General features: G+C 37.3%; 1 long non-coding RNA gene across 1 annotated transcript in view; it reads right to left on the reverse strand.

Moving 5' to 3' along the window:
- Nucleotides 1-4,947: 4,947 nt before the first annotated feature.
- Nucleotides 4,948-26,226, reverse strand: part of LOC118706091 — a 101,900-nt gene continuing 80,621 nt past the window's right edge. The window contains exons 3-4 of the long non-coding RNA XR_006740062.1: nt 20,156-20,265; nt 4,948-5,551 (exon numbers count right to left, since the gene is read on the reverse strand). This is a non-coding gene — a long non-coding RNA (uncharacterized LOC118706091). The remainder of the gene's footprint in view (nt 5,552-20,155; nt 20,266-26,226) is intronic.

The following is a 26,226-nucleotide window of genomic DNA, read 5'->3' on the forward strand; positions in this document are numbered from 1 at the left end:
ACTTTTAGGTAAAATTGTGAGGGAGGGGGGGACATAAGAGGTTTTTCTTCCTCTTCCTCTCCTCTAAGGCTTACATAGCTCATGCCACATTCAGGCCAATGCTCTCCTATGTCAAAGGTTTTTCCTAGATACCTTCTCCTGAAACCACACTCCCACAGTTGATACATCTTATAATATCACCCTTTTTCATGCCTCTACACTTTTGCCCATGTCATTCCCAGATGTTCTGTCATCCATCCCCTATTTTGTCTTCCCAACAAACTCATTTTTACCTTTAAAGACTCAGATCCAATTTTATTCATCTTAGGTAAGGTGTGAGTCAAAGGCAGATTCAGAAATAGTCCCTTTACTTAAGAAGCCTAGAATCTAACTGTGGAAATGAAAACCAATACATATAAAAATTACTGTACTGTGCAATTAGAACAATATGATATGTCAGATTTATAAGAGCTGTAAAAATTTCTGAGACAATTGTTACAATGTGAGAAGGGATATTATGGACAACTTTAGACAAGTAAAATTTGACAATTTAGATAAACAAGAAACACTTCTTGAAAGTGAAATTTACTAAACTAACATGAGAAGAAATAAAAAATATATGAGTAGTTCCATATTTGTTAAAATACATTGAGTTTATTATAAAAAACTTTTTCATAAATAAAATGTTCTTCTCATAAATAAGATAGTTCCACTGGTCAAGTATATTAATAACTTAAGAAGTAACTATTATCAATTTAATACAGTATCTTTCAGAAAATAGATATGAAGGGACTACTTTCTATATCATTCTATGAAGCCAGCATTATCCTGTTATCAAAATTGGACAAAAATATTGCAAGCAAATAAAATCAGTCCATTATCCTGAATGAAAGAGGTACAAAAATCCTTAACAAAATATCAGCCAATATAATCCAGCAACATATGTTTTTTGAGAATATATCTTGATCTGGTATGTTTTCCAAGGAATGCAAAGGTTTAAGATTCTAAAGTCAATCAATGTAGTTCACAATGTCAAGAAAATATAGAGAAAAATAATTTTAATAAATTAAGAACAAACATTTGACATTATTCAACATCCATTCATGACTTAAAACTCTCAGCAAAGTAACAATAGAAAGGAAGTTCCTCAATCTTATAAAGAATATCTTCTAAAACTTAACAGCTGACATCATATTTAGTGGTGAAACTGAACGCTTTCTCCCTAAGATAGGGAATAATAAGAGAATGCTGGCTCTTACCGTTCCTTTAGTACTTGAGAAACTACCTAGTGAAATACAAAATAAATAAACAAATAAAAGTCACAAGGATGAGATAATATGTAAAATTGTTTCATGCAGAGGAGAAATTATGCTTACAGAGAAAATTCTAAGGAATTTACAAGATAACTAGTAGAATTAATAAGTGAATTTAGGAAGAATTCAGTATATAAAATCAATATTAAAAAACAATTTTATTTCTACATATTAGTAGTAAATAATTAAAAACAAAAGGTGAGCCATTGATAAAGCATTAAAAACAAAATTCTCAGGAATAAACAATAAAATAAGTGCAAAAGTTCAACACTGAAAACTACAACATGCTGTTAAAAACATTTAAGAAAACCCAAATAAATAGAAAGATGTGCAATATTCATGGATTGAAAATTCTATATTATTAAGATGTGAATTTTCCCTCAATTCAAGTATAAATTGAGTGTAAATATTAACCAGAATACCAATAAGGTTTATTTTTTTTAAAAAAGAAATTGAAAGCTGATTCTAAACTTAGATGGGAAATCAAAGGATCTAGAATAGTTAAAATAATCTTGTAAAAGAAAAGAAAAGTTAGAGGCTTCACTTGACCTAATTTCAAGATACTATTAGGCTGCAGTACTCAAGACAACTTGATATTGGTATAAGGAGAGTTAGATAAAGAGGTCAATAGACCAGAAGAGAAGTCAGAAATAGATCTCTCTATATATGTGGTCAGTTGATTTTCCTTCCAAAGGTACCCAGGCTATTTAAAGAGGAAAAGAAAGTTTTTTCAACAAGTGGTGCTGGGGTAAATGTATAATTTTATGAAAAAAAGGTATATCAATACTATCTTATACTATACTCAAAAATAAAAATTAGAGATGGATCATAGGCAAACAAAAATGTTAAAACTTAAAAAGCTTCTTTAAAAACATTGGAGAATATCTTCACAAAATTAGGGTAAGTAAAGATTTCCTAAATAGGACAGAAAAAGCACTAATCACACACACACACAAAAAAATTTTGGACTTCATCAAAATTGAAGACTCCTGATTATCAAAACACACCTTTAAGAAAATAAAAAGACAATCTATAGACTTGAAAAATATATTTGCAATATGTACATTTAAGAAATATTTAAATACAAAGAACTACTACAAATCAAAAACAAACAAACAAAAAATCAATCCATTACATATGGTCAAACTTGAACTCACACTTCACAAAAGATATCAAATGACCAATGTGCAGAAGAATTGATGCTCAACATTTTTTGTCTTTAAGGAAATGTATTTTAAAGACACAATGAGATACCATAGATAAAATTCCATGCTAACTAGAATGGCTAAAATTGAAAAGATTGACAACACTAAATGTTGGCTATGGTACAGGCATGAAGAATTGAGAACTATCATACATTCCTGATCTATATAAATAAATGACTAATATTCAAAGTGTCCCTTCCAGAGTTTGAGAGACCAAGAGTTTGATTGCTCGCTAAGACATGCACTGACCACCATGAGGCAGTGCGGAATGCAGGAAGGCCCTGGCAGGCAGATGGAAGGCCCAGATCAGCCCTGTATGTTGGCCAGGCTTAGGGACTTTACCCGTGCATAAATTTCATGCACTGGGCCAATAAAACCCTAATATGCAAATCGACTAAATGGTGAAATACCTGGTTGCTATGATGCACATTGACCACCAGGGGCAGACTCTCAACACAGAAGCTGCCCCTGTGGTCAGTGTGCTCCCATAGGGGGAGCACTGCTCAGCCAAAAACTGAGTTCATGGGTGAATAAAGCAGTGGTGGTGGGAACCTCTCTTGCCTCCACAGCAGTGCTAAGGACCCCTCAGGGAAAGTCTGTCTGTTGGCTTAGGTGGACATCCTCCGAGGGGTCCCATACTGCGAGAGGGTGTAGGCTGGGCTGAGGGACAACACCCCACCCCACTAGTGTACAAATATCATGCACTGGGCCTCTAGTAGGACTATAAAATGGTTCAACTACTTCAGAAAACTGCAAAGCAATTTTTGATAAAGTTAAACATAAATATACATATACTATGAGCCAGCAATTCTAACCTTGGCTATTTACCAAAGATAAATGAAAGCATATGTGCTCAAAAAGACTGTACATGATATGCAGAGTACCTCTATTCAAAAGAGCCAAGTATTGCAAATGTCCATTTACAAGAAAATACATGAACAAATTGTGATATGTTTATGTAATGGCATACTAGCAGTGGTAAGAATGAGTACTGCTGGCAAGGATTTGGAGAAATTAGAACCCTTGCACATTGCTGGTATGATGGAAGATGATGCAGTCTCTGTGGAAAGCAGTGTGGTGACTCTTTAAAAAGTTAAACACAGAATTACCACTGTAGTTCCACTCCTAGGTATATACCCAACAAAATTCAAAAACAGGTACTTAAACAAACACTTGTACACACATGTTCATAGCAGCACTATTCACAATAGCCAAAAGGTGGACACAAATATCTATCAACCAATCAGCAGATAAATAAAATGTGGCATGGACATACAATGGAATATTAGCCAGACATAGGAGAATGAAGTTCTGATACATGCTGCAATGCAGATGAAGCTGGAAAACATTATGCTGAGGGAAATAAGGCAGGCAAAAGGTCACATATGGTATGATTCCATTTATGTGAAATGTTCAGAATAAGTAAGTGCAGATTGGTAGTTCCCAGGGGCTGGAGAAGGGGAGGGTAGGGAGTGACTATTTAATAAACACAGAGTTTTCTTTTCGGATAATGAAATTTCTCTTGGAACTACATAGAGGTGATGGTTGCACAACAAGGTGAATGCAGTAAATGACATTGAATTATACACTAAAATTAAAAGGAATGAGTGACTTCTATAACAATGTGGATGGAACTCAAAAAATTATTTTGAGCAAGAGCAATCAGATACAAGAGTATATACCATATGATTTAGGTCAAAACTGTGGTTGCTTATGTGGGGTTTGACTGGAAGGGAGTTTGAGAAAAGTTTCAGAAGGGATAGAAATGTTCTGTATCTTGCTGAGTTGTGATAATATAGATGTATGAATATATTGGTGAAAACTCATTGACATAGGCACTCCAGTCCTGTGCATTCAACTGAATGTAAATTTTATCTCAAATAAACAAAATTAGAGGAAAAAAATGAGCAAAAAGGCCAAAATCCTATAAAAATATGGGCAAAAAACATGAACGAATGATTCATAAAAAAACATGTTTAACCATTTATAAAATGACATATGAAAATTAAAACTTCACTGAGCTGTTTCTTATCTATCATATTGGCAAACATTTGAAAGCTTGATATTATACTCTGATGTAAGTGTGTGGGAAAATAGTCTTATACATTGCTATGATGAGAAATCTGGCAACATGTAACAAAGCTACATATGCTTTTACCCTTTAATCTAGCAGTTTCACTTTTAGGAATGTATCAATCTTAGTCAGGCAGGGTGGCTTATGAACAATAGAAACTTATTTCTCACAGTTCTGGAGACTGGAAGTCTGAGTTCAGGGTACAGCCTGGTCTAGTCAGGACAGACATCTGTATCCTCACGTGAGAGGGGCTATAGAGACCTTGGTGTCTCATTTATAAGAGCACCAATCCCATTCATTAGGGCACTGCCCTCATGACCTCATCACCACTCTGAGGCCTCATTGGGTGTGAATTTTTGGGGAAGATAACCATTCAATACTCATGAGCACACCTTTAGTAATACAAAAATATGCACACCATAGGTTACTCATAGTAGCATTATTTACAGTCCATTTTTCTCCTGGGACCAACCACAACCTCAGGTATCCTTCTAGCAACACACCAGCGTGCTCTGTGCTCATTTTCACCAGCAACCACCATGCTCAGGTGATGCCCATTTACACCAAGTGAGCCCTCCGACTACACTGGTACCAAACAATGAATAAACCTTGGACTCACCTTGAGAGTTTGCACAACTAACAGTGCGTAGGCTCCACCCTCAGAGACCCTGATTTGGTCAAACTGGCTCCTGTGTTTGTGACATGACCCCATCATTTTATTCTGACTCTCCTACTTTCAGCTACCGCAGTGGCTGAGGTAGGGTACAGGAGTCAGCATTTTTAAAAAGCTTTCCAGATGATTTTTTTTGTGTGCAGCCAGGCTGAGGACAATGGGAATGAAAAATAGAAAATATTTCAGGATAGAAAGAAAAGCACAAGAATTCATCAATAGTCAAGATCTTACCTTGCTATATAAAGCATTAAAATCTCCATCCCTTCTGGGTGCTCTTAGTTCCAACCAGTTTCCTACATGACTACATCTTTGTGGAAAGGAAGATGGAGGTTTGATCTTTACCCTGGTGAGTCACATAACCTTTTTACTGGGGAGCGGGGGAGGGGGAGGACTGGATGCCTTTATGATTAGGTGCTCCTTTAACCATTTTGTGGTGTCCCTACCTACTCTCTTTCAGTGAGGTCAGTAACTGGGAATACCACAGATTTCTAGGTCACCCTTGCCTTTACTGGCAGAGGCAGGGCTACTTCCAAAAAATTGGTGTGGAGTGAGGCAAGAAAGGAGAAACAAAGACAGTGACTAGTTACATTGTCACCCTCCCATTTGTATGCATATTGGTTTGGCTTGTTTATTACTGATTTCTAGGTCAAAACGTTTTCTTTACTTTTTTTTTTTTTTCTTTCCCCCTAGAGCACCGAGGGCCAAGAAGCATCAGACAGTGTTTTTAATGGGACAACTTTGATTATGTAATTTTAAAAAATTATTTAGTCAATAAGGACTCATTTGAATTTGTACAGAATGGTACTTGATTGGGACAAACATAAATAAGTATAAAATGGATGTCATAGGTAATGGAAAAACATTTTGTGGATTGTCAAACCTAGCGTTTCTTCAATCCACACACAATTGAATTAAGAACTTCTAAAGTTAATCTTTGTGAACTGTCACCAGGAAACTTGCTGTGAACTGCCCTCAGGGGTGATTTGGTTGCTAGAGGAAACAAGGAAGACAATAATAACTGGTGAAAAGCAAGGCTGCTTTTTTGCATCTGTCTAGTCCTGTGGTTGGCAAACTGAGGCTGCTGAGCCACATGTGGCTCTTTGGCCCCTTGAGTGTGGCTCTTCCACAAAATATCACTGCTTGGGTGAGTCTATTTTGAAGAAATGGCGTTAGAAGAAGTTTTAGTTAAAAAAAAAAAATTTGGCTCTCAAAAGAAATTTCAATCATTGTCCTGTTGATATTTCGCTCTGTTGACCACTGGTCTAGTCAATAGGTAAAATCTTGTCCTATTCACCACTAGTAGCTATTGGTTAGCTTTTTTAAATATTTCTATCTCCAGCCATCTGTCTTCAGAACCTCTGAAGGAAGATCTATGTGAGTGAGCAGAGGTGGAAGGGCCTGTCATCTCCAGTTGCTTAGACCTATTGAGATCTACAATATGGCTCAGCTTTAAAATATGGCCCATCGTTTAAAAAGAGGCACAAGGTTTGAGGATCTGCCTTGTATCCGCAAGTTACTTTTTCAGTTGGCAGACTATCTTGCGAGCTTCAACACTTGTTCCCAGGCTGTATACCTTCTGTTTCTTCTCTCCCTCTGGAATAATCATCTGGTCCTCCTTATATGCTTCCTATTTTTATTTTTTTTTCATGAGATCTCCCTAGTCTATTTTAGTTGCCATTGCACCTGCTTTCTCCTAATGCTTTTACAGAATGCACCCCAAATCTAGAACAAATTCTGTATTAGTGCTTGTTGCTACTTCATTGCCTATGTCTTGTCTTTCTAACAAAACGTTAAGCTCTGTTAAACTTTAATCTGCTCTTAAAAAGGAATATCTTATAACTTATTATCTCCCCCAGCTCCTAGCATAGCATTGCAGATACTTTAGGTAAAAAATTTAGTTAACAATGAACGATCCTTAAGCTACAGAAATTTTGCTTAATAAATTATTCCAGTTTGAGTATGGTATTTTCTGTTGGGACCTTGACTAATACAAAAAAATATATTTTAAGTGTAAAAAGGGATACTCTCATTTTAAAAACACTATTCCTGTTTCTTTTGTGAAGCCAAGAATTCTGTTGTAAAGTGGAGAATCATCTTCTAATTTATCATTTATGTAACATCTATAATTTTTGAGTTTTTATATCATGAAATTTTACATAGAGCTAAAGAAAAATGAAAAAGAGCAAAACCATGGAAAAAGATGATGCTTTATAAACAGCAGTTTTGGATTTTTTATGCCATCTGAACACAGGTCTGGTTTGGTGGTGGAGTTTATGAGTTGTTCAGTCCTTAGTTTCCCTTCCTCACTTCAATCTCAGCCAAAAGCCTGTCTTGCTTCCTCCCTTGGCTCCCTCTCCTTCAGCCAAGGACAGAATTGCAACTCTGAAAGGATATTGTGGATTTCAGACATGGGAGCCCCTTTTGGTCTGAATGAGTCATTACAGTTTCTACCCTCAGAGAATTAAAGTCCGAGGTGGTCTAGTTGCTTTTCACTCTATGACCTTATTCGGCAGTTCTCTGCATGATTCTTTGATGATGCAAGTCCTCTGAAATTTCTTTCCTGAGTCTTTCCCAATTGCTGAGTTAACATGTCTGCTTTACTAAGTATGGTGCCTAAAATAATAGAAAGATGGGTACTGTATATGATTCAGCAATTTACGAAAACAGAAGATTACAAACTATTCTGATCATTGTAAGCATCAGACGATTACCATGCCTTGATGGAAGAACAGCTGGAATCAATGCTAGGTCTCTCATCTACAGCTGAATCTGACATTGAGGTGAGATACTAGAGAAACATGTGCCAGTTTTAATGTTGTAATACCTTCTTTGTAGCTTCCCAAGCTTTCTCTTAGATCTGCTGATTCAACATTCTTTGTCCTTTGCAGACATCTTGTTACTAAGATTACTTATGATCATCTACTACCATTTCTGTAATGGATGATGGCCACTAAAGAAACCAAGGCTACTTTATGGAGCAGACAGTGTTCTGTGGCCATTGAGACTGGCAGAGCCAATAGCCAGTGAAGCTAATGCTTACCTTCATTTTGGGGACAGAGAGCCAGAGAGAGATTTAGGCATCAAGTCTCCCACCCCAGCACTTGCAATATAATCCAATGACATTTTCTCACACTGAGTTGGTTAGAGGCAAGGATACTGGGCAGTGTTGCTGGGTGAGAGTTATCTAGATTTGTGTCTGTCTGCCTTACCTCCATTGGAAAGTGGTCTAGAGTCCCACGAGAAGACAAATTCCTAGGGATAAGGCAGTCCATTCTTGTCTTTGGACCACTCTAACTACTGGGATTTGTTCCTTTATATTTGGCTTTTATATTTACTGTACTCAAGTTTTCCTTTTGTATGTGTGCTTGAGACTTTTGCCCAGTTTGAGAAACTTAGAGGGCATTCTGGTCTGCATTTTATGAACTGCATCTAAATTTAGCCAATAGAACCTCTCAGGTGATGGGAAAAGAAGATCTTGAGTAAGATTTGACAGGTTCGAAAGTTAGAAGGATTATGTATTTTATCAATTTCACTAGTAGTATATTTATGCCCCAGCTCAATTTATAGTGATTTTTACATCACACAGTTTATAGCTCAAATAAGTAAAATTAAATGATAAAGTATAAGGGAAGAAGAATATAAATATGGTGCCCATACAAGGAACACACGTGCTGAGATGGGGCATCGGGTCTAACTCTTGGTAAAAAAAGTGAACATAACCAATGGAGTGCTCTTCATCAGAGGGGAAAGTAAGAGTCTTCAGCAGAAGCAAAGCTTTGTTTAGCACTGAGATTCAAAGAGGTTAACTTGAATGTTTTATATTATGAACACTGAGTCATGTAATAAACAATGTCCTTAACAACAACTTTATGGTAAACAAGGAGCTATATTTTTTATGGTCGTTTCTCAAAGCAACCTTTGATAAAAGCTAGCACATTCATGTTAGCGCTTGGTGAAGTTGATTCTTAAAGGAGCTAGAATTAACCAAGTGCTTAACTCTATAATTTTTAAAAATTTCTTTATTGGTTAAGGTATTATGTATTTGTCCTCATCTCCTCATTAGCTTCCCCACCCCCACACTCCTGCCCTCATCCCCCTGTTGTCTGTGTCCACTAGTTAGGCTTATATGCATGCATACAAGTCCTTTGGCTCATCTCTCTTCCTTACCCCTCCCCTCCCCTATCTTCCCTCTCAGGTTTGATAGTCTGATAGATGCTTTCCTATCTCTGGATCTGTTTTTGATCATTAGTTTATGTTGTTCATTATTTCCCATAGATGAGTGAGATCATGTGGTATTTATCTTTCTCTCACTGGCTTATTTCACTTAGCATAATGCTCTCCAGTTCCATCAATGTTGTTGCAAATGGTAGAAATTCCTTCTTTTTTAGCACAATATAGTATTCCATTGTGTAGACGCACCACAGTTTTTTAATGCACTCATGTATTGATGGGCACTTAGGCTGTTTCCAAATCTTAGATATGGTAAACTGTGCTGCTATGAACACAGGGGTGCATATATTCTTTTTGATTGGTGTTTCTAGCTTCTTGGGACATATTCCTAGAAGTGGGATCACTGGGTCAAATGGGAGTTCCATTTTTAGTTTTTTGAGGAAAGTCCATACTGTTCTCCACAGTGGCTGTACAATCTGCATTCCCACCAGCAGTGCACAAGGGTTCCTTTTTCTCTGCATCCTCACCAACATTTGTCATTTATTGATTTGTTGATGATAGCCATTCTGACAAGTGTGAGATGGTACTGCATAGTCGTTTTAATTTGCATCTCTCAGATAATTAGTGACTTTGAGCATGTTTCCATGTGTTTCTTGGCCTTCTGTCTTCTTTCGAAAAGTTTCTATTTAGGTCCATTGCCCATTTCTTGATTGGATTGTTTATCTTCCTTTTGTAGAGTTGTATGAGTTCCCTGTAAATGTTGGAGATTAAACCCTATCAGTGATAACATTGGCAAATACATTCTCCCACGTAGTGGTCTTTCTTGTTGTTTTGTTAATGGTTTCTTTTGTTGTGCAAAAGCTTTTTGTTTTGATGTGGTCCCATTTATTTATTTTCTCTTTAGTTTCCATTGCTCTAGGAGCAGTATCAGTGAAGAAGTTCCTTTGGCATATGTATGAGATTTTGTTGCCTCTGGATTCCTCTACTATTTTTATGTTTTCCCATCTTATGTTTAAGTTCTTTATCCATTTTGAGTTTATTTTAGTGTAAGTTGCTGAGAGTTTTTTTTTTTTTTTTTTTTTTAAATCAAGAAAGGGTTTTGGGTTTTGTCAAAATACTTTTTCTGCAGCAATTAATATGACTATATGATTTTTCTCCCTCAATTTGTTTATGTGATGTATCACATTTATTGATTTGCGGATATTGTACCATCCTTGCATCCCTGGGATAAATCCTGCTTGTTCATGGTGTATGATCTTTCTGATGTACTGCTGGATCCGATTTGCTAGAATTTTGTTGAGGATTTTGGTATCTATGTTCTTGAGGGATATTGGCCTGTAATTCTCTTTCATTGTGTTGTTTTTATCTGGTTTTGGTATTAGGGTGATGCTGGCTTCATAGAATGAGTTTGGAAGTGTTCCTCCCTCTTGAATTTTTTTGAGTAGTCTGAAAAGGATAGGTTTTAGTTCTTCCTTGAATGTTTGGTATAGCTCTCCTGTGAAGCTGTCTGGCCCTGGGCTTTTGTTTGCTGGAAGCTTTTTGATGACTGCTTCAATTTCTTCCATAGTTATTGGCCTTATTGAGATTTTTAGATTCTTCCTGATTGAGTTTTGTAAGGTTGTATTTTTCTAGGAATATGTCCATTTTCTCCAGGTTGTCTAGTTTGTTGGAATAGAGTTGTTCATAATATTTTTTAAGAATCATTTATATTTCTATGGGGTCTGTTGTTATTTTGCCTTTATCAATTCTGATTTTGTTTATTTGAGTTTCCTCTCTTTGCTTCTTGGTGAGCCTGGCTAGAGGTTCATCAATCTTGTTTATCCTTTCAAAGAACCAGCTCTTGGTTTCATTGATCTTTTGTATTGTGTGTTTTTTTTATTTTTTTGTTTGTTTGTATCTATGCCATTTATTTCTGCTCTAATCTTTATTATCTCCTTCCTTCTGCTCACTCTGGGCTTTTCTTGTTGTCCTCTTCTAATTCTTTGAGTTGTAATGTGGGATGATTTACTACCACTTTTTTTTCTTGTTTTTTGAGGTAAGCCTGTAGAGCTATAAACTTCCCTCTTAGGACTGCTTCCATTGTGTCTCATAGGTTTTGGATTGTTGTGTTTTAATTGTCATTAGTTTCCAGGATGTTTTAAAGTTCTTTGATCTCACTGGTAACCCAATCAATATTTAATAACATGCTATTCAGCTTCCAAGTATTTGAGTGTTTTGGGTTATTTTTATTGTAGTTTATTTCTAATATTATGCCATTGTGGCTTGAAAAGATGCTTTGTATGATTTCAATCTTCTTGAATTTGGGGAAACTTTGCTTGTGACCCAGTATGTGGTCTATTTTTGAAAATGTCCCATCTGCACTTGATAAGAACATATATTCCGAAGCTTTGGGGTGAAATGTTCTGAAGATGTCAATTAAGTCCATCTGATATAGTGAGTCATTTCGGATTGTTGTTTCTTTTCTGATATTTTGTCTAGAGGATTTATCCAGTGATGTCAGTGGTGTATCAAAGTCCCCTACTATGATTGTATTGTTGTCAATCTCTCTCTTGATATCTTCCAAGAGATTTTTTATTATTTGGGTGCTCCTGCATTGGGTGTATTTAACTCTATAATTTTTGAAGGTCCTAATTGATTCAAAAATATTATTCATGGCTTCTTAAAACAGTTTTCCTTACTTTTTCTGGTAATCCTTTGTGTTTTACTCATATTTGGCATAAGTGGCTGGCGGTCATGTACTCTGAAATTCAGTTAACTTAATGATATAACATTAAAGTTATATCATTAAAGTCACAAATAAATGTATATCCATTGTATAAAGTATATAAAACACAGAAACATAAAAGAAGGAAAAATCAGGCCTAAGTCCATTACCTAGAAATTTCCATTACCTAGAAATTTCCATTGTTAACCTTTTTTTGTGTGTGTATGTGTATTTTCTTCCTCACATTTTCACACACACACACACACACACACACACACAAACACACTGCCTACTTCTTGCTATTCAAGATCCATTGGCACACTTTAAGAAATACAAGGTCTCTGCCATTGTGAAGATTATAGTTTAATAGGAGGAAAATATAGAAGTAAAACAATCATATAGATTAGGGCATTATTACAAATTACTCTAAGTACTATAAAAAAAAAAGACATAGTTCTAGGCTTTCATATATAAAGTAACAAAAGAAAACAGAGCGGAACTGGTGTGACATAGATGTCTTCCTTTGGGAATTGAGATTATGTCCTGAGTAGGAGTTAACTAGATGAAGAGAGGGAGAAGATACTTTAAAATAGAAGAAACACATATGAAAAAGCCATGCGACAGGGGAGAAAAATAGCTTTAAAGAAAGAGAAAGGAGCCAGCATGCTAGAGGATGGAGAGAATTGGTTAGGGGAGCCTGGGAATGTAATCAGAAGTCAGGCCGTGCAGAGTCTGCAGGCTGCGTTAAGGATTTCTGTCTTTATCTTAAAAGCAATTGCAGGACTTAAACAGGAGGCTTGGCATGATTAGGTTTAAGTTTTGAAAAGATGATTCTGACTGCAAGGAGGATAACTCATCCTAGGAACAGAGTGGGTGTTAGGACACACGTTAGGAGGTTATTGCAAGGGTCCAGGTGGGAAATGATGATTGCTTAACCTGGTGACATGGGAAGCAGGGAGAAGTGGTTAGAGGGAAACATCAAGGATGCCTCTGAAATGTCTGACTCACAAACTAATGGATGGGAGTGCTACATATTATCTGGTGTCAATAGTTTGTGGGAGTTTCTTTTCTTTTCTTTTTTTTTTTTTTTAAGAGAACATTTATTTATAAAGACAGAGATGGAAAAAGTGAGCTGTAGGAGAAATGGGCTCAAGATTCAAGTTACAAAGGCAAAAGAAGGGTGCTTGGAGCTTAAGAGGACGAGAGAGGCCAGGAAAAGGGCAAGTGGGTGGGGAAAGATGCTGGCATGCTCCAGAGAGAGCCGCCTATGGGAGTTGTGGAGTTCTTTCTTGCACATGTTAGATTTGCAGAACCATTAGGATAGCCAAGTGAAGACAGTCCATATTTAAAGCTCGAAGAGAGGTCTGAGCTGGATTGGTCTAGAGATGTGAACTGAAGCCATAGCATATGTGATCACCTATGGAGTGTCATTCAAAAATGATGGCACCAGTTTGTAATGCATCAGTAGCATAATTTTGACAATATGTGGCATTGTTAAATTGTTTGATCTTTTTCCAGATAGAAAGGGAAAACATTGTAGATTCCTGTTAGGTTAGCCTGACATTTTTAGTGAGAATGAGCATCTGCTCCAATGTTTATTAGCAATGAACTTTTTTTCTATGACAATCCATGAAGTGTGAAAGCATTTTTTTTTTCTTTTCTGGAGAGAAAGGCTGTATATTCATCAGTTCTTAAACTGACCCTCAATGAATGGTTTAGTGTTATTTATTTGGAGTTGTTCCAAACAAGAAGTTTAATTTTCCACATGTCAGACTTACAAATATTTAATCACTGCTGTTACTGTCTCCTCAGGCCATATTTCACAGATCCTGTACCCTCAGTACACTAAACCTTAGGATTTCTGTGTTCATAAGTTAAACATAAAAGTGGTAGTAATCACACTGTTTCAACTTTGGGATCAGCAGTGAAAACTGGGACATGTCTAACATATTCCATTCCTTTCTTCTCTCTTTTTCTTTTTATATATATATGCAGAGTCATCCTGTTTCTAACACCTGCCTCCTCATAAAACAAGGAAGATATAGTGCTGTTTCCATTACACTGACCAAAATGCATTCCCCCAAATCTATTAATGTCTACATATTCAGCCCCACAAATACTTCTTCCTGTTCACAGAAAGCAATGTGTCAGGCGGGGACTGGGGACAATAAAGGTGCACTTTCCTGTAACAATCAACACTTCAGGCTGGCTCTTTCTCTTTGCTATCAATGAGGTATGGTTTGTCATTGAAAGACATAGGCCTGTCACTAGGGGGAGTGTGAGTCAAATTTTTCACTTGAAAAATGTCAGAAAGGGGGATTAGAATGCTGGGGCATAGAAAACACTAAACATTTAGGAAGGAATTCGTGGGTTTGTATCCTGCCTCTGACATGGAGACTGGGCTGGATCTTCTGGAAGCTTAGCCCTTGGTGAAGGATTCACCTGCAGCCAGGGCTGACAGTGGAGGCTAAGAGGTAGAGGGAAGAGACATTCCCTACCCTTCCTGAGACAGGAGAGATGGAAGGTTGGTGGGCTTTCTGCTTACAGTTGCTGAAATAGGTGCATGCCTCTATGATCTTGCTTTGATATGTGCATACATTGTTTGTTTTTGCATATCTTTTTTGTTTGGTCATGTGGCTTAACATTTAATGAAGGAAGATACCATATTTTCTGGTGTATAAGACGACCCCCTAATTTTACAGTTAAAACATAGGTTTAGGCCTATATTTGCTGTATAAGACTCCCCCCCACTTCTGAGGCAACACCAGTTCTTTTTTTAATAGACCGCCTCTCTGACTCTGGCCAATCTGAGCAGGCTTTTTACTACAATAGAACACAGTGTAGCTTTGGGTACAGAACATGTATAATTTGCATGCATAAAAAGCCTGCTCAGATTGGCCAGAGTCAGAGAGGCGGTCTATTAAAAAAAGAACTGGTGTTGCCTCAGAAGTGGGGGGGAGTCTTATATAGCAAATATAGGCCTAAACCTATGTTTTAACTGTAAAAATTAGGGGGTCGTCTTATACACCGGAAAATACGGTATTCCAAAACATGAATCTGGGCACCATGACATCAGATGGTAAAAAAATAAAATAAAAAATAAAAATTAATAAGTCTGATTTGGTACTAATCACTATTCTAAAGACAATAGAGAGTAATTAAAAAAGAAAAGAAAGAAAGATATAATTCCTGGATTTTTTTTTATATCTTGTTAGGAAATTTGCAACATTTTCATCTCTACAAGCTCAAGTCTGTTCCCCAGTACAAAAGAAACTTCTTGATCTGACATTGCTCCCCACCTACACCCCAAACCATACCCTATCACTTCCCCTTGCACAACCAGACTCTTCAAAGTGGTATCATGTCCAGCATGGTCAATCAATCCAGTCCTCAACTGCAGTATGGGTTCTGCCCACATTACTCCATGAAACTGTTTGGGCAAAGGTCACAAAAGGTGGCATCCACTGAAAAGAATCTCTCCTATGCCCACCTCCCAGTCACCCTTCCATACAGACAATTATGTAAGAACTTTGTGTTATTCCAGAGATATTTTATACACACTATACAATAAAATATAACATGTCTTTCTTTTTTACATGAAATTACTATGATGTACTCACGGTTTTGTATTTACTTCTAAAAACAGATGTATCTTGGTAATCTTTCCATATAAAGAAGTTATTCTTCTTTATTAAAGTGCAAGATTTTCTATCATATTGAGCTAATAAAACATAGTTAACTAGCTTGCTTTTAATGAACATTTAATAGTTTTTTTTTTATATTTTGATATTTTGCTATTACAAACAATGCTGTAATGAATATATGTCACTCCATACTAGTCCGAGAATAATTGCAGAAGAATTGGAAGTGCTGGGTCAAAGGTATTTGAGTTAATGACTATAATATGTTGCCAAATTATTTTTACTCCTGCCAGAAATGTGGCAAATGCTTCTCTACCCTACCCAAATTTGCTTTTTGCTAGTTTGACAGGTGAAAAGCAGTGATCATCTTTTTTTTATGTTTAAGAGCAATTTAAGATTATTTTTTTAGACATAAATCCTATCTTGATCTTTCTGATAGCTCAAATCATCTTTGGCATACAGCTCAAACTCCTGAGATGGCTTTTTCTCTCCTCCGGCCTCCTTTGTCACTGCACACCTCCCCACACTCAGCACTCCAGGCACCGAGCTTCTCTCTGTTCCTGAAACACTTTTCGTTGCCTCAGCAGGCTGCCTCAGCAGGCTGCCAGCAGGTCCAGCACCCCAGACCTCATGTGGTTAATAAGTACTGTTCCTTAGGAGTGAGCTCCTCAGAGAAGTCTTCCACGCTCTCCACTTCCACCTGGCCCCCGCTTAGTTCAACTGGGTCCTCGTGATTTTTCTATCTTTAGTCTGATTCTTGACAGGATACAGACCCTCAACAGACATTTGTTGAATGATTGAAGGGCTTAATATGACTGCAATTAAATAGCCCTGGTAATTTTATAATGTATACTAGTATATATATTCTGTTTTTTAAGCACAATTTCAGCTGCCAAATGAAAATTTCCAGATACACTTATCCTTATTCTATTGCTATCCATGAATTTTATCTCTTTTTTCCCCCTTTCCCTCCTCTGAATTAAAAACAGCCAGAGAAGTAAATGCCTCTCAGAGTTCATAAAATTCAAAGTTATTTTGTTTAGCAATGTGATGGTTCAAGGGAAGTATGCTTTTTGTGGTGGCTTTCATTAAAGAAAAAAAAAATAAAAAATTTGAGTCACTGTATACTAGAAGTTCTAACTTTCTTTTAATGAGAATGGAAAGTAGTTGGCTTGTTCATTGGGAGTCGTTAATGCTGACTGGCTTGACCTGAACATCATGGCTCAGGGCCTGATTCCCTTCAGTATAGACAGACTTCTTTTCTTATTCCAGTTTGGCTCCAAGCAAAACTGACTTCCATGTCATGCTTTTGGAGTGTCTGTTCTGGTACAGAGAAGGCTACAGTCCTCGGCCTCAGCAAACCTGCTTACTGGTCCCAAATCAGTCAAAAGTTAGCCACAGGACTGGAAAGTTCTCTCTTCAGCAAAGCAAGGGGTTCAGATTGGTTGCTAAGCTCCCCAGTAGTTCTGTCATTTTTTAATTAAATTTTTTTTCTATTAGAATTTACTAAAATATTTAACACCTTACAAGGAAAAAATGATTTTCTAACAATTCAGTTTTTCATTCATTTCTCAAATGGTTCCACACGTATTCTTGGGCAAATGATGTCATGTTAAGTAGTAAAGCCAAATTTTATCAGCTAATTAGATCCATCTTTTTATGTAGTTACACCATTTCCTTGCATATATCCATGTATATATTCCTACGGTGCCCTGAGCGGTGTCTCCCTTTAGTCCCGGATCCCTAAGAAACATTCCAGGCCTCACTTCCAGGCATAAAGGGAGCCTGAGATTCTCTAGTGCTGCTGCCCCCATCTCTAAAAATTTTGGAATCCTTTTCCACAAGCCTCTTTATCTCCCCTGAACTTAAACCTGAGAAGGCACGATGCAGTGGTTGCCACTTGGAGCAGAGGTGACACAGTGGCCAGCATCTCTCCTAGGCCTCCATAATTAAGCCTTCCCATAATATTCACAGTCACCAATATCTTACTACTCTGAGGCTGAGGACTAACGGCCTCTAAGATGAGGTGATTAAAACAAGCCAAGAAAAAGTTCAATTAGGCCTGCATAGCTTAAAGAATTTAGAGTTTGTTTGTTTTTTTAACACCTACTATGAGCCAGGTTCTACTTCATGCAATGGAATTAAGGCACGGATATGGTTAGAGTGCGCTTTTTAAGGCGACTGTCAGTGCTATGTGGATCAATGATTGTGGTATAGACCAAGGAGTTATAAGTGGGGCGAGATTCACTCACATTCACTTCCCAATTATATTGAATTTTAGTTTTGGCTAGCCAGGACCCTTACTGTAAATTCATTCAATAGATGTCTTTGCAGTGTTTTTATAAAAATATCCATTAGTCTCAGGTACTGTTTTAAATACCATTAGTCCCAGGGTAAACTAAGATATATAAATTGTGGCTATTGCTCTCTTAACAACTTATAATCACATATGTAAATATTAAGTAATAATAATGAGAGACAGAGAGTGACAAATGTCAGAACAAAAAACAAACAAAAAAAAATTAACATTCACTTGGGAAATTCCTGTTAGCAATAGCTGAGTGAAAATAGCAATTAGAGGGGGTAACCTAGTGCAACTGGATCAGGAAAGATGGGAAGAACTCAGGTTGTGGAAATGGGGACCAGAGTCCACAAACATGCCCTAGAACAGCTGCCCATGCCAAAAACAAGGGATGGAAGAGATTTGGCTAAAGCCGAGGGTATACGAAGATAGGGGTAAGAGAACTAAAGGGAATACAATGGCACTAGATCAGGGATGTTCTTGGTGAACAGGAGAATATCACCATGCCAATTTGTAAACAAGGGTAAAGTTCTACCCAGAAATACTGAAAGCATGGGGGAATGTAATAGCACTTTATATTTTATTTTTATCAAATTAATCATATATAAAAGTATTTTGATACTTGAAAAATGTGTTTTTCTGGAACATTCACATATAGAAAACCACTGGAAAAATACTGACTATACATTGGGTTTTACTGTTGTACTATTTCTGAATCGTGCTGGGTTATTTTCCTAGTGGGTTTCCCTAAACTTCACATATGTGGTATTGACCATCCCCTTGGGACTCTAAACAAGAGAGTGCTCTAAGTGGGTAGTGGCATCTTGACCCACGCTGTGGCAGAGGCCAGGGAGGCGAGGCATAATTGCGGTGGTCTGGGAGGCACAGGCTGTCTCTTGTGGAAGGGCCATGGCTATCACTTAGAAATGGCATCCCTCCAGAGGCACGAGAATGTCACAGCTCAAAGTTGTACATTCTTCCAGAGCCATTGGGGAGTACAAAGGGTTACTCTAATCTATGATATGGGTGCTGTGTTTCAAATGGGGATTTGTTCCTTTGGGCTTCCTGTGATTGGTGATGTCTGCTGCAACCTTTTGTAACTTGGTTCTCCATGGATTTTGCTCCAACCAAGTGCTATCGTTGAAGTCCTTTTTCTGTGACCTTACCATCCCATTGCAGCAGAGTTATACTGAGGGAATCTTTTTACTTCAAATTTATAATTTTTATATTACACAAAATATGTCCATCAACTATTTTTTATTAGTTGCCTTTGAGGAGTTAAGATGTCAAAATCTGACAAAAGATAGCATAAAAGCAAATGTATATACATATGTACCGGTAGTATATATGTGTATGTATATGGGTGTGTGTGTGTGTGTGTGTGTATATATGTATATATATGTACGTGAAATTTTCATATGTAAAATCAAACTCAAGGGAACAGAGACTTTTATTCCATAGTTGGAATCTTAGCCTCTAATAAGAAACTGTATCTTCCTATGACTTACAAATGTGAAATAAGAATTTTTTATATTTTAGTAGGATGTTGACCAGAATTCCAATAAAATTTTCCTTTAGCCTGTGTCTTACTCACAGGCAACAGGTCAGAGCCTATTAGAGCCTACAGAAGAAGAATGGGCGCTTCTCCCAACCCCCTCCCAGCTGGCCCAATTGTAGAGAGTAATTCTAAACCAACATATATTGAAGCCATCAACACCGGTCCGAAAAACATGTAGATGCTATTTCAGGGTGTCTCATTCCAAGAATGTGTTTTCTTTCTGTATGTGGTTTCTTTTAAATGTGCAATACTTTACTGCCCAGGTTTGCGAGAAGAAAAAAAAATAAAATAAGGAGGGATACATGTAATTAAAATAAAACCAGGGCCATAGGAGACTGTTTATAGAACGGTGAAATGTTTTCACTCAAAAAAAAAAAAAAAATCAGAAAATCTCAGTCACCCAAAGGAGAAGCCATTTATTTTTCTTCTATATAATTTATGCAGTGCCGAAGCCATGGGAACCCTGGCGTGGGGCCTCTGGCGGCAGGCTATGCTGTCAGTGCTCAGACACAGGGCCAGTGTTCTGCCAGGCTCACCTGCTAGGGGTAGCTTTAATTCTTTCCTTGACCTTTGGTGAAGAAAATCATTCTCAGCTAAGGTCGCTGACAGACTGAACTGAGATCCTGAGAATTTCCTGCTCAGTGGTCTGAAACAGAGTCTATTGGTAAGAAGCGTGGGTCATCTTTAAGAAACCAGACAAAAGCTAGCTGCCACTATCTGAACCCCCCATCCCACCCACTGACAGACACTTGGATCGATGTAATCCTGAGGTGCTGATAAGGAATGAGAAATAATTGGAAAGATTAAAATAACCAGTTGCAACAAGAAGTCAAAGATAACAATTTATCACTGCAGCATCAGAGGGTCAATGTGTTTTCCCTAAATGCTTTTAAAATTCAAGAGGCCAAGTAAGTCAAAGTCTGTTCTTCTGGACGATATTTGCTTCCATCATTAGCCAATTTTAGTGGGGTTTGTTTTCGCAGGGATTTAGGAAGTCCACCCAGGCGTATTTGATATTTCCTAGTCATTTTTAAGGTGTCCAGATAATCTTCTCTTCCTTCTCTCACTTCTGACTGCCTACCCCACATTGTTCATAACTTATCCCTACTTCTTCTCTCAAGAGTAAATCATTACTTCCTCCCCAAAATGTCAGGGTTTCCAGACGCCAGGGACCACTGCCAGGTCATGTGAAGCCGTTCTCTGCCTGTGAGCTGCCCCTGTACGTCACCTGTTCTCCTCCTCTCCAGTAGACAGCCCGGAGAGGGGATCACCACACCGAAGCAAACTTCAGTGAAGCTATGGTGATAGGGGACATTTGGAGTCACTAAAAAAGTTCCATCTGGACCCCCACATGTTCCCGCCATAAGAATGTTTTCCCTTAAGCTCTGAGAGATGAGTCAGAGATAGCAAAAGTGAGAGCTGGAAAAAATGATTCTCCCAGGAGACCTGGCAGTGAAAATGTGCCTTCAAAGCAAGCTCTTCATGGAAAATGTCCTTTCTCAAGAACACCAAATCTACTAATTATGCAAGAAAACTTCGGGTTGGCCATAGCTACCCAAATGCGTTAGTGTCTGTCAGCCTGCCAAAGTGTGGCTTTTGGAAATACCATTTGCTCAGTCTGTTTTTCTCATAGGACTTATGGACACACATTGCAGCAACTCTGTGGCCTTCCCAGTTACAGCATATATCAGTTAAACTTAGCATTATGGCTTGACCACATTCCGATGAGTCTGGCTCTACATTGCTGAAGGGGAATGCAAACTTGGCCCACTATCCCCTGCGTCTGTTACAGATGCTGTCACTCCACTCCTCAGAGCCTTCTATCTAAACCAAGTGCAGATCTTTCCACAGAGCAGGATAGTTGACTCGGCATCCAGCAAAGGCAAGCTCATTTCATATATGGTTTTGAGTGAGGCCCTTAACATCACATCAAAGGTACCTTAATAGATTTTGAATCTTGGGAAGATAGTTTGTGCTCAGTTTTGCTATTTAGTGTTTATTTTGCATTCTTATTCTTTAAATTTTGATGATTCAGGTAACATATACAGTTATCTTCTACTCACAAAGCATTTGATTAACTGGTCTTTGATTAGATCAGCGTTTTTCAACCGCTGTTCCGCGGCACACTAGTGTGCCGCGAGTTGTTGCCTGGTGTGCCGTAGGTGCAGACAAGACAAGAATTTTATAATTTTTCACTATTTTGTTTACTTAATATTTCATAATAAAGTAATTATAAAATACTTTATTTGTGTTTATTTGATTTCTATTCAAGAGAATTACTTTATATATAGTCAATATAGGCACAGAGTTAAATTTTTTAACATTTTCTAATGGTGGTGTGCCTCGTGATTTTTTTCATGAAACAAGTGTGCCTTTGCCCAAAAAAGGTTGAAAAACACTGGATTAGATGATACCTTTGACAGCATGTAATTCATTATTGTCTGCTGCTTGATTTTACTATGAGGGAAGTATGGGGGGGGGAGTATGTTTTCTTAAACAGACATTTAATTATTCTGTTTATTCTCTGAAATTAGGCTTTTCAAATATGCAAGGGTTAAACAGGGAAAAGATGGTATAGCCATGCACTTGTCATCTTCTGGGCATCTCAAACTCACTCATGGTCCACTTGACCTCCCACCCAGATACCTGTTTTTTCTTCTGTGGTCCCTCTCTGTGATTGGCTCTTCAGCAGGTCTGAGATGTCTCATTGGTTACCCAAATCTCACCAATTCCACTTCCAAAACCTCTTCTGCCATGGCTTTAACTCAGTTCATTCCCATCTATTTCCCTGTCTATCCATTCACTTCCTCTCCAGCTTATATTTCCCCTCCACTCTTCATGTGGAATCATCCCCCTGAAACATTAATTTAAGCCTGTCACTGAATGGCTCAGAATCTTTTAATGCCTTTTTACTTCCCATAAAAAAAATGCCTTGTTTACTAGAGTGATCCGTAAAGCCCTTTGGAGCTAACTGTCTCCTTCTTCTGTTTCACCTTTGCTATTGTCTTCCTCTAGTATTTTAGTTCAGAAATATTTAAACAATTGTAATTTCCCAAATCTTTCATTTTTTTCTTGCTCTTACCTTTGAACGTTCTGAATGAAATGTTTATCCATTTTTGTGTTGAGTAAACTTCTACTTATCCTTCAAAACCCTGCCTCTTTAAATCTTTTTCTTGAATCTTCTTATATTATTATATGTATTATTCTGTGTTATAAATAAACATTAGCTCATTTAAGTTGTCTTTCTTTAGATTTAAAAATTGTCTGGCAAGGCTTATTAGTTATTAATGTGTATTGAATTGAATATGGTGGAAAATTTTTATAAAATTTGCAATAGCAGAAAAAGTAGCTGAGAACTAAATCATGTTGCCTAGATGGTATTATTGAACTGGGAAGCTAAACCCATATTCTCAAAGCTTAGAAGTGTAAGCAAAAAACACAGGTTGGGCTGCCTGCTGCAATGGAAAGCCTAGCTGGTGAGACAGGCTCTGGTGTCAATAGAAACAAGTTTTATTTAGAAATAAGGTCCTGGGAGAAAGGTGGACTTCTGTCTCAAAAACCATCTTCCCTTCCTGCTCAAGTGCCTCCCCCCCTCCCCTTTGTATCAGCGTAAGGAGAGGAGGGCTTTTGTTTCTATCTAATTATCTCGTTAGCTTTTGGGGAGTTTTGGTCCTGTACATCTTTCTAGCTTTTGGAGGGCTTGGGTCCTGTCCATTCATATTTCTAGCTTTTGGTGCACTCAGTATAAGAAACACCCATTCTCCCTCACGCCATCTTGGCCAATGGGGGAGATTCTCTGGCGCTCTATCTATGGTTACAGAAATATATTACATATGAGTTTACAGAAATATTTTATGTGTAATAATATGGTAACTGCTCAATGACTTCCCTTTTATTTTTCATGAACCTTAAATAATCTTTGTAGACACTTGGTTTATTATATTAGCCCATCTCCACTTACAGTGGCTATTCTTATTGTTTTAATACATTGCTTTCAGTTACAGTCTTTTAAGCAGTTACCCTGGCTTTTCTTATTTTGTTATCTCTTAAAGTTGAATGTTCTTATGCCTGTATTGTGTTGAAGTATTTCCTCATAATCTACCTGTAGCTATTCTTCAGAGTTTCAGTTTTACAGCTAAATGGAATTGTTAAAATATCATCTAATTTTGTGCTTGTGTTTTAATAATAGAGCAAACTGAGAAGCAAAGAAGTGTTTTGTGGGAGCTTGTGCAGCTGGTTGGTGGCCAAGCCAAGATCACCTGGTCTTCTGATTTACTTCCAAACCTGGTGCTATTTGTATTGCCCAGATAGTCTCTGTCTATTGGTCCACCTTCACTGATCTCTTCCTTATTCCAAATTTCTTTCAGACAAATCAGTTCCTTCACCAGATAGTATCTATTCTTCCTGTTTTCTCTATGTTCCTGGGTATTGGTTTGGGGAGATAGTGATACTTAACTGATTTTTCTATTTTTTTTTTAGTTCTAGGTTTCATGTTTAATATTTCTTCTATAAAAGTTGAAATGCTGCTTCTATAATATTTTAAAATTTCTTTGACTTGGATAAGGTTTTTGCTTTTCCTTATTTGATTGTGTGGTTTTTCTATATCCTTACTGGGTATAGGTTGACAAACCCAGAAGAAAGAAAAAGCAAGGAAGGATTTATTTAAACCATCTATTTTTTTATTTGTGTGGTTAAAATATCTTCTCCCTCTCATTTTTCTTTCCTCCTCATCTTATTTAATAGAAAACAATCTTAAATTTTGGTCAGCACATTCCATTTCTTTATAAGATATTATAAATTTCTTTATCTGGGTATTAACAGTCTTTACTTAAAAGAACTAATTTCATAGAATTCTCCAATATTCAGGTCAGACGACTCATAATACAAGCTATTTTTCCAAAGCTACCATTCCCTTTGAAGCACCCTCCCTCTGTGTTGAGTTTTTGCTTGAAGACATCCAAGCATAGGGAACTCAGTATTTCCATGAAATTACAACTGCCTTTGGACATGTACCTTTCAGAATCTTCTTTTCATCCCTTGGAATCAGTCTCTCACATTAATATAATTCTATCTTCAGAGCCATAAAAAACAACTCCAGTTCTACTTCCAGCCAGCTGATCATGTATTTGAAAGTAGCGTTCATTTCTCCCTGAGCCTGTTCTTCCTCAGGCTAAACATTCCCATTTCCTCTAAACCACTGTCCAATAATTTGGTTTTAAGTTTTCGTATAATCTTGATTGCCTATTAAAGGCCCAGAACTCATTGCAACTCCCCAGGTATCCTCTGACCAGAGAGGCAGAGCTCTCCCCTTTATTCCTGATCTGTGCAGTTACGCTTTTCATTCCAGGCACATTACAGTCAATTCACACTGAGTTGTTTGTTATGGGTTAAATTATGTCCTCCTCAAAAGATACATTGAAATACTAGCCCCCTGTACCTCAGAATGTGACCTTGTTTGGGAGCAGGGCCTTTGCAGAGGTAATTAAGTAAAATGAGGTCATTAGGGCGGGCCCTTATCCAATGTGTCTGGTGTCCTTATGAAAAGGGGAAATTAGGACATGGAGACAGACACGCACAGAGGGAAGATGTAAAGACACAGGGTGAAGATGGCCATGTGACTGAAGTGATGCATCTACAAGCCAAGGAATGCCAAGGACTTTTGACAGACACTAGAAGATAGAAAAAGTGAGAAAGGATTCTCCTCTAGGGCCATCAGAGAGATCATAGCCCAGCGACACCTTGGCTTCCAGAACTGTGAGACAACATATTTCCGTTAAGTCACCCAGTTTTTGTTATGTTATTCAGTTCTTAGTACTTTGTTATTGTCCCGGAAAGTTAATACACTGTCTTTTAACCAAAATGCCCTGCTTTTTATTCCCCATTCTGTAATCTTTCTTTTACTTCTCTCAAAATAATGTCCAGATCCTTCTAATCCATGTGGAAAGCTCTTTATTTCTTTTAAGTTTCATTTTTGTTTGATTTGGCTCATTACCTAAGCCAATTGAGATCTTTTATGTCCTGTTTCCATCACTTTGGTATTTGCTGTGTCCCAGTTTAGGCACTCTCAGAGTTGTCTAAGAATACTATTCAAACCACTGGTAAAAATATCAAATGAGATATGATAGATACTCCTGGAATTCCCGTTTGGTCAACACTGAGTTTTTTTTTTTTTTTTTTTTTTTTTTTTTTTTTTTTTTTACCACAGTTGTTTAACCAAATTTAAACCCAGCTAACTTCCTTGACTCAAATTATAATCCTCTGTTTTGAATGCAAGACAAAATGTTATAAAATAATTGTGTAACATCTTGCTGCAATCATGATATGTCCAGCTTATATTATTCATTCAATTTACCAACAATTAGTTTAATCTTTGATAACTTTGTTCCTTATCATCTCTCCTTTCTTTTCATGTGTAACAAAGCAAGGTATCAAGAATCTTGCCCAAAACACATACTGAGTCTTTTGGTTTATACTTTGTGAAATCTGTCTCTCTTCTTTGGAAAATTGAACCACAATGGTCCTTCTTGTTTTACCTGGCCCTTCAAAAATTCAATTCACAGAACTCATTTACATTCCGCAGCCACCTCCCCTCATAATAGTCAAATGT

This window comes from Pipistrellus kuhlii, unplaced genomic scaffold (genome assembly GCF_014108245.1).
Source record: "Pipistrellus kuhlii isolate mPipKuh1 unplaced genomic scaffold, mPipKuh1.p scaffold_m20_p_5, whole genome shotgun sequence".
Classification (NCBI taxonomy): domain Eukaryota; kingdom Metazoa; phylum Chordata; class Mammalia; order Chiroptera; family Vespertilionidae; genus Pipistrellus; species Pipistrellus kuhlii.